Source organism: Urocitellus parryii, chromosome 11 (assembly GCF_045843805.1).
Source record: "Urocitellus parryii isolate mUroPar1 chromosome 11, mUroPar1.hap1, whole genome shotgun sequence".
Classification (NCBI taxonomy): domain Eukaryota; kingdom Metazoa; phylum Chordata; class Mammalia; order Rodentia; family Sciuridae; genus Urocitellus; species Urocitellus parryii.
In genome coordinates, this window is record NC_135541.1 from 31,057,586 (window position 1) to 31,070,219 (window position 12,634).

The window sequence follows — 12,634 nt, forward strand, 5'->3', positions numbered from 1 at the left end:
CGGTATACAGCCACACCTGTGGAGAGGTACCAGCGGGGGGGTGAGGTTCTTTGCCTCACCTCTGTTGGCCCCCAAATAGCTGAACGATCATGACAAGCAGAAGGGAGGAAGATATACCAAGCCAATCAACAGCTCTTGTTGGAAAAATTGTACCACCGATGACATCATCAGCAAAAATACTCCAACACTACCACAAGTCGCTGCACCAACAGATAGTTCACAATGCATACAAGTGAGTTTACAATGCATACAAGTGACACATAGTTTAGGCAAGTTCTGTAAGCGGTTCAGTGATGGCTATTGCAGAAACTGTAGATTAGTTTTATCTTTGTCTTCACCGGCACAGGGATGAAGATAATGGCTAAAGAAAACATTGTGTAACATTCTAGAAGGTATTAAAAGAAAACAATTTTCTTAACAATTTACATTGTCTTCACTGGCACTGGGATGAAGATAGAAATTCTGGCAATAATGGCTAAAGAAAACATTGTGTAACATTCCAGAAGGCACTAAAAGAAAACAATTTTAAAACATTGTGTAACATTCCAGAAGGCATTAAAAGAAAACAATTTTAAAACATTGTGTAACATTCCAGAAGGCACATTTGGGTATGTGCTATGACTCACCTGCCTAGAAAGATGAAACTACCCTGGAGGTAAAAGAGAGCCTAAGTTACTTTCAAGTCAAGTGAGCATTGACCACTCCACAGTGTGGTGGTCTCCACCCAGCCTGGCTTTTAAATGGTACTCACGGTTCAGGGATGTAGAGCGGGTCTGAGCCATGTCGGACGTACTGAGTACAGTGGAACACCCTGTAGGCCAGTCCTGCCAGAAAGTCTCGCGGGCTCAGGTAACCAGCCACCGGCCTCACCGTGAAGCCAGACCTCTCTAAAGAGACAAGAGGAGAGCCAACTAAGTATTAACTTGACATGGCCTGAGGGCCCATACAGGGGTTCCTATTATTTATAAGGATATTCTAGAAACAAAGTAATCAAGATTCTAAACTTTTGACTACTGAATGACATATCCTGTTAACAACTATCATGTTTGGGGCTTCTGGTGACTAAAATTCTCTCACAAATTATGATTCCCACAGGAATAAGACCTTCCTTAACAGGGAAAGGTAAAAAACTAAAGTTAAAAAAAATGTGTGTGTATATACACATACATATAAAGGGATTTCAATTCAGAAGTCAAATTAGGAGAAGAAATCCCAAAGACACAGGAAAGGATTAAAATCTCAAGTGATGGTTATCAAACATTTCCTTGTATCTTTCTAAAAGCCCCCCCTGGGGATTCCTTCTGCCCTTTGCTTGTGTTCCAAGGCATACAGCAAGGCACCCTTCACTAGCATCTAGGGATCAGTTCACACCGCAACTTCCTATGTGGATACCTCTCACTCCTTCATCCTGTATTGATGTTTTATGTGATACTATATTAATTACTAGGATTTAAAGAGGTACTCTGGAGCTCTACATGCTATATTTATGGTAAGAGAAATAAAATAAGAGCACAATAAAATCTGTAAAATTTAAAAAAAAGAGAGAATTTGGAAGGATATGGGTATAACTTATAAAAAAATAACAAATAATATAGAACTTTATGTAGAGTATGAGCTAAAATCTTGGGGAAATTGTGCTTGCTATTGTCAAGACTTATTAACAAATAAACATCTTCCCACCTTTCTGGTGAAAGGTTAATAAAATAGGTACTTGTCACTCCGTTTTTCTATATGCTTAACAAAACACTGTTGAAATCTTAATAACTGTTTGCTAATCTTGTTCCCAGAATGTGCTGTCCCCAAATGTGAACTGTTTGTTAATCTTGTTCCCAGAATGAGCTGTCCCCAACTGCCAAACTACAAAATGTAACTTCTCTCCCTGCCCTCTCCAAGGAAAGTATATAAGCTCTGCTTAAGCTGTTCTCAGGGCTCTATCTCTCTTTGCTCTATTCAAGTGAGCACTGAGCCCCAGCATGCTGGTCCCCAAATAAACCCTTTGCTGTTGCATGAGGCAGTCTCTTGGCAGTCTCTTCCTCCGATGTTTCGCCGGTCCCTTACACTGGTACCCAGACACCTCCACCAAAGACCCCTGGAAGGTTGTAACTAGGTATTATATGTCTTTATGTTTCCCATAGCATGGAGAAGTAGCTGTGCCTATTGATGCTGATCAAAAACTACTTTCTAACTTGTATAATGAGGAGTTGCTGGTCAAGATTTTCTCCCATTTTGTAGGCTTTCTCTTCACACTCTTAATAATTTCCTTAACTGTGCAGAGGCTTCCTAGTTTAGTGGCATCCCACTTGTTGATTGTTGGTTTTATTTCTTGTGCTTCACCTCCAAAAATTCTTGCATCATCTCATACAGAAGCTTTCATAAGACACCTCATATCTAAACCATAACACCATTAAATTCACCTATTTAACATTCAATAGTTTGGACATATTATGTAATTCGTTTTTATTGTTGAATACATGTAATATAAGATTTTAAACTTTAACCAGAGTACAATTCAGTGGCACAAATTACATCCACAATTTTGTGTAATCATTGCTGCTTATTTTAAAACCTTTTTAATAACTCAACTAGGAAATTTATAACCATTAAGCAAAAACTCCTCACTGCCACCTCAAGGTGAGGCTGAACTCCTCTACTCCCTGGTAATCTCCACTATACTTTTCTTCTTAAAATTCAATATAGCAGTATTTGAGCAACTTAAGGTAAATATTGAACAAATAAACCTCAAGATCAAACATACTTTTAACTCTATGAATTTGTATCTGCTAGCTACCACTGTATGTCATTACTGGAAAAAAAGGAGTACAATAAGACCCATGTCCCTAAAGTGCCCCCTCTCCATTCCCAAAAACCTAGAAAAGTTACAGTGAGAGCAAGTCTGGGATGGAATGTCCAGATAAATATTATTTTGAAGGGCACTGACTTGCTCTTATGTATGCTGGAAGTGAGGCACATTAGTGCTGGTTTAGTCAGCTTTTTCACTGCTATGACTAAGACCTGACAGAATAATTGAAGAGAAGGAAAAGTTTATTTGAGAGCTCAGGGTTTCAGAAGTCTCATTCCATAGGCAGCTAGCTCCATCCCTCAGGGCTTAAGGGGAGGCTGAACATCATGGAGGAAGAGTGTGGTGGAGGGAAGCAGCTCACATGATAATCAGAAAACAGAAAGAGACTGTACTCACCAGATATAAAACTTACACTCCAAAGGCACCCCACAATGCCCACCTCCTCTAGCCACATCCTACCTGCCTTCAGTTACCACCCAGTTAATCCTATCATGGGATTAATTCACTGATTGGGTTAAGGTTTTCATAACTGAATCATTTCTCCTCTAAACCTTTTTGCATTATTTCACACATGAGTTTTGGGGGAACACCTGACATCCAAACTGTTGGGAGTCACCCCGGCTCCAAAGACTAACTTCCCCATCCCCCAAGAAGAGCCGTCCAATGGTGAGCCCTGCTGGCTCACATGATCCTTACCCACCAATCAGACTAGCCCTGCTGGCTCACATGATCCTTACCCACCAATCAGACTAGCCCTGCTGGCTCACATGATCCTTACCCACCAATCAAAAAGCACCCCATGCCGACTGTCAAACCCTTCAACCATTAAACTGTCATAACTGTCAAACCACCCCCGGCTCTATAAATATGCAGAGCTGTTCCTCACTAAATGGGCATTTTCTCCGCGGCAAGCCTTGATCGTTCTTTCACAAACCATAACAGTGCTCTCTGAAGAAAGCTGTTTTCTTGCATGCATGTCAAGTTCCCTGGGATGCTGGTTGCACAATGAAGCAAAGCAAATTAAGTTAATGATATCACTACCTCTGTAACCTACTAACTTAACCTACAAAAACCTTGCTCCCTGTTGCAAAAGCACCACGGATAAGGAAGTCCTTGTTCAGCCAGTTGCCACTGGACAAAGAATCATGGGGGAATGGAAGCACAATTTTCTGATGAAGTACTGTTCATTCTACTGCCCCTAGACCTTCTGGTGAAGTACTTGTCCAGCATATTTCCCCTAGACTTTCTGGTTAAAAACACTTATCCAACCTGTTGCCACTGGATTTTCTCTGTAAGCATTTTTCAATAAACCTTATGCCTCACATCCCATTTCTGGTGATCTTTCAGCAACCTCTCCCACTGCCCTAGCACAACAGTGCTATGGACAGTACACCATTTTTCACAGTTGGGGTGACTAAGGCGTAGAGAGGTTGCTACTTGCCCAAGCACCACATGAGTCCAAGGGTTATGTTCTAGTCGCAGATGTGACACACTTGCAAACAATAGGTCAGCAGCCTTTGATCTATAAACAAATCGAACATAAGGCAGTACAATACTCCAATTTCTCTCTTTCCCTTTCCCATTTAAGGATACTCTCTCTCTAACTTTCTTGCCACAAGGAAAGCTTAATGTAGGGCAGACAAGGCGGGAAAGCAAACTCCTTTCCATATTTTTGTTTTCCTAATGGCTAAGGTTTAGATCATGTGATCCCAACTCTGAGGAAATTTTTAATCAGATGAATTATAAAGCATTGGTTTTTTATGTAATTGATAATGATTATTTAAAATTATAATTATAATATTATAAAATTAGAATATTTCTAGAATTAAACTCTAATGCAAGTATGCAACTAAACACACCTGCATTTCTTCCTCTAATCTAATTATTTCAAGTGAATTAAAACCTATTGTTAAAAATGTGAAGATGGCAAGAAAAAACAAGTGACCCATCAGAACTATTACCAAAGTAATTAACACTTTGAATAAAATCATTAAAAAAGAAATTGAAAAAGTAATACTTCTGCAAATTTTCTGAGATTATTATAAATACAATACACATGTAAGTTTTCCAAGGTACAATCTTTTTTCTAAATTTTTTGTTCTTTTTAGTTATATATCACCATCTATCCAAGCTGGTGACCTACGATGGGTTCACAAAATCGGACTATTCCAAAAACTTAAGAAAATGATAAAGAAAGCACTCAAACACACAGAAGTACCTTTTCAAAATCCGGGGATGACTCTGTGACCTTAGAGGTCTGTGGAAAGACAGCGAACCACTGGAATTCTTTATTCTTTTATAGGGGACACACAAGGGGAGGTTCCATGGAACATTCTATCCCAAAAAAAGGGCAAAGAGGTAGGATTACAAAGGAACAGGTGGGTGTAATTCAACCCCATCGGGTGACACCCACTCCTGGAGCCACACCTTCCTTATCTAAGAGGAGGTAAAGCCCAATGTATTGCAGGGTGCACTAACTGTTCAGCACCCCTTTACTCAGGACTTACAGGTGTGCACATAGCTTTTGTCGAGAGCAGATCCTGACAGTCATACATGGTAGTGGAATGTATTTCGACATATCATACATACATGGAGTGTGACTTCCCTTTCTTGTGGTTGTACATGATGTGGAGTCATTCAGGTCATATATTCATACATGGACCCAGGAGAGCTATGTCCCATTCATCTATTGTCATTTCAATACCCATCTCCGCCTTCCCTTCATTCCAAAGTACATTCTTAATTAAATTTATTTTGACAATTTCCATCTTTGTATTTTAGCACAGTATCCTTCTCCATATTAAAATTTTAAGAACTACTGAAGCAACACAATGGGATGATGATATCTAGCAACTGTTCCAAATTTCTCCTCTGCTAGGGCACCCAATCTTCTGCCTGGGCAGAAGATGCCTTGAGATCCATTAAGAAAATTGAGGTCATCTGGCCTCAGTGATCTCATCTGTCCATCTCTCCTCCCATTATTCCTCTTATGCTTCTAATGTGTTGCTTTTCCCAACTTGGATCACTTCAAAACTACTTTTTTGTTGATTAAGGAGCAGAACAAAGTGATCAGTATCCCAACATGATACTTTCATACTAGTGCTTAGAACTCACAATGAAATTTCTGTGCCTCATCCTATTCATTTCATCCATTCTACTTGATGCCTTATTCACCTCCTGAAGGATTCCCTGACCTTATACTTTCTCTCTTACTGACCTCTCTTAGAACCTGACAGTCTTTCTCTTGCCTTTTTCCTTCAGAGCAAGCACCAAACTTCTTGTCTTGATGATAACCATCATTTTATTTATGTTTCTCACCCTGCTCTTCCTTAAATCTTCCCTAGACCCTAGGTCAAGTGAATTAAACAACTTTATGAAATAGCTTCTGTGTGCCTAACCCAAACATGGGCTCTGAGAAAATCCAAGAAATGGGGAAAAACAGCGTTTGAGCTGCCATACAGTTTTAAAACCTGATTAGAAAAATAAATGGAAGCCTAGCACAGTGGTGAACACCTATAATCTCAGCTTCTCCAAAGCCTGGGGCAGGTGGATAGCAAGTTTGAGACCATCCTGGGCAGCTTAGTGAGACTTTCAATAATTTTTTTTTAAAAAAGCTGGGGATATAGCTCAGTGGTAGCACACTTGCCTAGTATGTGTGAAGCCCTAGGTTTGATTCCTGATACTACAAAAAAAAAGGAATACCAAAAAAAGAAAAGAATAAGATGAATATACAAAGAAATGCATTGTAGGTCTGCATTGGATTGCTGAATATGGAAAGAATAACAAATAAATGAGAATATGAGTGAATGAAGTGCCAAATGAGAGGCATCAAAGTACACGCTTTAATTGTCCACAAGATAGATTCCCATGGGCTGGGTGGTTAGGGAAGTGTTTGAAGAAGAGGTAAGTCTTGAGGATCACTTGGAGACATGAGGAAGCCACACAAGGGCAGGTGGTAGGGATGTGGTTGGGGTTAGAGAAGACTGGCTCTTCTTGCTCTTCCTATCTCAGTGAATAGAGACAGATTTCCCTGGGCTTCTTCCCTGTCACACCCATGTCCAGTCACCCATTCCCATGAAAAACATACCCCAATATCTCTCCCACACATTCTGGCTTTTTGTCCCTCTGCACGCCCCAGTCCAGGCCACCATCATGTCTTATTGGAATACTGCAATAGCATTGGGACTGGTCTCTCTAGGTCCATTTGTACCACTGCCCTCCAATTTATTCTCATAAATGTTAAGGTCTCAGTACCTGGAGTTCGACAGCTTGGAGTCAAATACAGGCCCCATTTCATACCCTCTGATATCCTCGGGGCAAATTCCACAATTTCTCTGTCTCTGTTTTCATCTATGTAAAATGGGACAATAGTAATACCTATCTCAAATATTTATTATGAAGATTAAAGAAGTTACTAGATATAATTTACTTTAGAATAGTTATTGATACATAGTAAGTACACACACAAAAAAAATTTTAGCTGATCTACTATCTAACCATGTCATTTCCCATTATAAAACCTATAGTCGATTCCCATTACTTAAGTAAGGTCCAAACTCCTTAAATGGGCCTCCTAAGTTACTGCAGTCTGACTTTTGCCCTATATGTAGTCTTAGCACCTATGCTACTTATTGAGACTTGAAAATCCAGCCATGTTAAACAACACTCACAAGCCAGTTGACTTGGACTGTTTCATGCTCTGTTCACAAATTTTTTTCTGCCCTGTGGAACACCTTTTCCCATTTTGTCCACCTACGGGATACCTGTGGCATTTTAAGGAATAGCCCCACTAGACTCTAAGCCACATGAGGGCAGGATCTTGTCTGTTTTACTCAGTGGTTAGGGCAATAAATGGCATGTGGTAATTGCTCAGTGAATATCTGCATAATACACAGATGAAAATATCTCCTTAGCTATGAAACTTTTCCTGCATTCTCTCCTGCATCCTTTCACCTTGTTAGACAGCTTGGATTCTCCTTTGCCTGCCTTAAATATCAGTACCATTTATATGATGACTACCTTAAGAGTACATAAGCAGTCCTCATCTCCCCACTACCCTGAGTTCCCAGCATGTAGATATATGGGGTCTAAGACATCCTACACGTCTACTAACTGAGCAAATGAGTGAATCTCTGGAATCCCACATTGGTAGGTAGCAATGCTGTCCTGGGAACCAGCACCACAAATGTCTAGATTTTTATCCCATGGTTCCATGTTCCAAAAAGAGTTTATCTCTAAAAACTTCCTTATTATTGAGTGATAATATATTTCCATGTTTTAATGGATCAAAATTATGTGTTTCTGTGCTGATTTATAACTTTGGTCAAGAGCTTGTTACCTTGCACTGCCATATTTGTAGATAAATGTATAATTTTCTGCAGATTTTGTACAGTATTGAGGTAGTTCCCTGATGCCACTAACCTCCTGTTTCTTGTTTGTCACATGGTAGAAGCCATAAGATGCACATTGGAAGAGGATGAAGGACTCCTTCTGGCAATCTCAGGGCATTGTTTTCATCAAGGGACGTGACTCATTATCTATATTGCTGAGACTTTTCATAATTCCCAGTCCCCTGAACTGTAGGCAAGGCAATTCAATTTAGTGGTAATTCAATTCAGTGCCAAGAGCAGTAAGGAGTCACTGCTCAGCTTTTGGTGTTCAGAATAGGATTTTGAGTTGTGGTAAATATTGAAAGCTGGTGTTTGTCAAGAATAAATAATTTTCAAAATTTATTTATCTTCCATTAGCATGCCCAGTTGGAGTAGCTTATAGATCTTCATTCTCAATAAGGGACAGAGTGAACAAGTAGAAAAAGTACATTTCCTATCACATTAAATGAAGATGGCAGGAAAAAGTACATCTCTTGCAGTAAGGTAAGGAGAGGCAGAAGTCAGGTATTTAGAGATAGGAGGGTTTCTTTTTCCCGTAGAGACTAAAATCCTACAAATGGAAGTTTGGATAGTATATTATATCAGCTTTCAGTTACTATAATGAAATTCCTGAGTCAAGTAACTTATAAAGAGAAAAGGACTATTGACTTACTGTTCTGTAGTTTCCGGTCCAAGATCAGGTGGCCCCAATTCTTTGGGCCTCTGGTGAGTTGGCACATCATGGTTGAAATACATGGAAGAACATTAGCTGTGTTGGGAGTCAATCCGGCTCCAAAGACTAACTTCCCTATCCCCCAAGAAGAGCTGTCCAATGGTGAACCCTGCTGGCTCACCTGATCCTTACCCATCAATCAGACTAGCCCTGCTGGCTCACCTGATCCTTACCCACCAATCAGACTAGCCCTGCTGGCTCACATGATCCTTACCCACCAATCAAAAAGTACCCCATGCCAACTGACAAACCGCGCCCCCCTCTATAAATATGCAGATCTGTTCCTAAATAAACGGCATTTTCTCCCATGGCAAGTCTTGATGGTTCTTTCAGGCTGGGGTTGTGGCTCAGCGGTAGAGTGCTCACCTAGCATGTGTGAGGCCCTGGGTTAGAATCTCAGTACCACATAAAAATAAATAAATAAAATAAAGGTATTGTGCCCAACAACAACTAAAAAATAAATATTTTTTAAAAAAGGAATACATGGAAGAACAAACTGCTCACCTATGAACCAGAAAGCAAAGAAAAAGAAGAGACAGGGTTCTACAATCTCCTCAAGGCATTCGCCCAGTGACCTAAAGACCTTCTACTAGGCCCCACCTACTAAAGGTTCACAGCATCTCCCAATATTACAGCCTTGGAGACTAAGTCTTTAACACACAGATCTTTGTGGGACATTCAACTTCCATATCATTCCTCTCAATGTCTCTAAAGTTTCATATATATTTTGGGGTTCATATCTATCTTGGCTTCTTTATATCGATACTATCAACTGCACCCTCCTTGACCACACCTTTACACAATGCAAAATGCACTCTTTCTAACCCAAGAGTCCCTAAAATCTTCTATTACAGCAACGTCCAAAAGTCTGTCTAGGACTGGGGTTGTGTGTGGCTCAGATCATTTTTATGTGGTGATCCCCAGCACCACATACAAATGAAATAAAGATATGTGTGACTACCTACAACTAAAAATAAATAAATATTTTTTAAAAGTCTGTCTAAAGTCTCCTCTGAGACCTAAGGCAAAGTCAGCTATGAGTTCCTATATAAATAAAAAAGGAGTTTATATAATTCCAAATGCAATGCCTGTCCCACACAGGCACAAAGTAAATATTAACAAAGAATAGGAAAACAGGGCTGGGATTTTGGCTCAGCAGGAGAGCGCTCGCCTAGCACGGGCAGGACCCCGGTTCGATTCTCAGCACCACATAATAAATAAAGGCATTGTGTTGTGTCCATCTACAAAAAAGATTCTCTCTCTCTCTCTCTCTCTCTCTCTCTCTCTCTCTCTCTCTTTTAAAAAAAAGAATAGGAAAACAGTAAGGACAGATCAGACTCAAACAAGATTGAAATCTAGCAGGGCAAACATGAAATCCTAAAGCTCCCTGTCTAACATCCAAGGCACACTGTGACAGAAGGTGGGCTCCCAAAGGCTTGAACAGCCCCACCCCTGCAGCCTTGCTAGTTCCAACCCACATGGCCACATTCTTAGGCGGGCTTTGCACACTGCCCATAGCTTCCCTTTACAAGTGCCGCACGCCCTGGCACCTCCTCCTTCTTTGGTTCTCCATTACAGCTTTGGTTTTGCTTCTATGGCTCTATTACACTTGGCCTTGTTGGGGACTGCTTGCAGGGACTCTGACCCCATAGCACACTGCCTTTTGGGAACATTAAACATCCAAACTATAGAAGATAGATAGAAGGAAAAGTTAAAAGCACAGATTTTTTACTTGCTTCCTTTGGGGGAAGGAACCAGAGTGACAATGGAGTGAAGGAGAGAGAAGACCTGAGCTAACACCTTCAAGCTTCTCATAGGCTACTTGTGTACACTGCAAAAAGTCACAAAGTAACTTTGTTACCTCCAAAAGAACATGGAGTGATTCTGGGTGGGAGAAATTGACCCTGGAGCAGAAGGGTTACTTCATCAACTGTGAAGGCCTCAGAGGGATTCACACCACCAGCAAGAGCCTGGGTGAGACCAGCTCTGACCCTGAGGACTATCTAGAAGTTCACCAGTCACACCCTGTATTGGCCAGTCAGCACAAGGGATACAAGGACCAGACAAGGCTAAATATCATGAAGAAGAGAATATTCAGGACCCTGAGGTACATTGATCACCATGTGGTCACATGAAGATCACCATATACCCATCATGGTTTGGGCAAGAAGCAGGATACTAAGGTGTCTTGAGTTACCCAGAAGAAACTAAACCAGAAGATTCTCAGACACTGTCAAATATCAATGTCCAGGGCTGGGATTGTGGCTCAGTGGCAGAGCACTTGCTTTGCACATGTGAGACACTGGGTTCAATCCTCAGCACCATATAAAGAATAAATAAAAATAAAGATATTGTGTCCATGTCTAACAAAAAATATATATTAAAAAACAACTATAATTAATATCCAGTTGAGGGATGGAGGTGGGCAGGAGGTGGAAAGGTCTGGGGAAGCTGGAACATTTACTGACATGGTATAATGGAATATGCAAGAGGCCAGAACTTGGTCCAGGATGAAGTTACCAGCCCTAGAGACTGTTTTAACCATGTACCTGCCAAATAAAATCCCAAAGACTGGGAGGAGAGTTGGATGGGGTGGGTACTGACAGAGAAGAGAATAGGAAGCTGTAGAGGAAATTGGGTTTATTGTTCAGGGCTGTAAATCCAACATCTGAATCATGCCTGCCTTCACATAAGTAAATAAACAAATGAATAGACGATGGGCAACACCTACAAAGAAGGACAGAAACTGGGGCCTGTAAAATCCTTGTTCACCATCTAATAGGAAATAAATTCTAAAAACTCACACTTTGTAATTACAGTCATCTCTCAGTATTCATGGGGGATTGGTTCCAGGACCAACTCCCCAGGAAGGATACCAAAATTTGCAGGTGCTCAAGTCTCTGGCATAGTATTTGCATATAACCTAACCATGTCCTCCTGTATACTTTAAATGATCTCTGGGGCACTTGTAATACCTAATACAATATAAATGCTGTGTATATAATTGTTGTACTGCTTAGGAATAATGACAAGAGAAAAAGTCTGTACATGTTCAGTACTGATGTAATTTTTAAAAAATATTTTCAATCCACAGAGGATTTACTGTACATATATTATATCATATATTTGACATGTATCAGCAGACTCTTGCTTGTAGAAACTGGTTTCAGCATTGGTTGCAGCTGCAGTTGGACCCTGAATAATTCTGCATCCATCAGCTCATAGCTTAGGATCCAGGTACAAAGGACAGAAAAACAGAAGCACTGTGACGGCAAAGATGGTATTTTACTCACTGCTTTATCTCCAGCTTTGAGAACACTGATTCATGTGTTATAAGTGATCGATATTTGTTGAATGAATAGGTTTTCAACAAACTATGTTTAAAACCCTTGATCCACAAGATTTGGGCTTTAATTAGAATAAGATAAATTCCATGCATGTATAATTTTATCAAAATGGACTCTAATGTCTTCTGTAACTAAAACTTAAAATATAAAAATTTCACATAAAAATTCTCTAGAGTACTGAGAAGGGGTGAGAATATCTGGTAGTTGGTTAAAGCATTCTAAAAGTCATTGACTGTTTCTTTAATTATTGTGCAACAAGCCACATTCTATGAAGGGCTGACTGTATTTAACAGTTGACTATTTTCTGTGCTCTTGAGGTTATTTCTTGCATCCAGGGCTGGCGACTTCATGGGCTGGGACCTGAACAGTACCCAGGACCCTAAAC